The 592-nt window shown below is 38.5% G+C and overlaps 1 protein-coding gene across 2 annotated transcripts in view; it reads right to left on the bottom strand.

The window, feature by feature from the left end:
* Positions 1–592, bottom strand: part of LOC106683293 (putative uncharacterized protein DDB_G0285119) — a 114,144-nt gene that overhangs the window by 53,518 nt on the left and 60,034 nt on the right. The window contains exon 1 of one of the 2 annotated variants that reach the window (XM_014424668.3): positions 29–100. The exons of the other annotated variant lie outside the window; for it this stretch is intronic. The gene's annotated coding sequence lies outside the window, so the exon portion shown is untranslated. Of the gene's footprint in view, positions 1–28; positions 101–592 lie in introns of those variants that run through there. 2 annotated transcript variants of the gene reach the window in all.

The raw sequence follows: 592 nt of genomic DNA on the forward strand, positions 1-592 counted from the left end.
AAACAATAGAGAAGTGAAGGTTGCCTACCTGGTTGTGTAGTCCTCAAGTGTTGGAGGAAGACTGGCTCTGAGGACTGGCTAGATGAAAGACGTTGCGCCAACCCCAACCCCTACCGAACTTTATGTAATGACGTAGTGGGGGGATCGGCTTCCCATAAGCTGAAGAGCTCCTTCCTATCGCAAGCCCAATAAACATTCTATTTGTAGCTCCTTTGGACAAAGGATTTTCACTTTGTGATTGAGATGTTTGTAGAAAGCTCAGGGTCTTTATAGCCATTACGCAATTGCGTAAGGATAGTGCTGGATTCTCTTTCTCTTGTCATTTACCTACATGTATCTACAGAAGAATGGTTCGCTTATGGAGATTTTATCAATATTAGAAAAACACCGCATAGAAGTTCAGGCATACTTTCATTTCATGGATAAATGTTATAAACCGAACCTTTTAGTATAAAACTGCAACTAATTTACATGTGTTGTTTTAAATTTACTGTGAAGGACATTGAATAAGTTAATATTCTACGACTATACCTCGATAGTTCGTAATTGAAGAGCTCCTTCAAATGATTTTGACTACGAAATGGAAAAAAAA

The sequence above is a fragment of the Halyomorpha halys genome, unplaced genomic scaffold (genome assembly GCF_000696795.3).
Source record: "Halyomorpha halys isolate HHAL.00 unplaced genomic scaffold, Hhal_1.1 Scaffold26.1, whole genome shotgun sequence".
Classification (NCBI taxonomy): domain Eukaryota; kingdom Metazoa; phylum Arthropoda; class Insecta; order Hemiptera; family Pentatomidae; genus Halyomorpha; species Halyomorpha halys.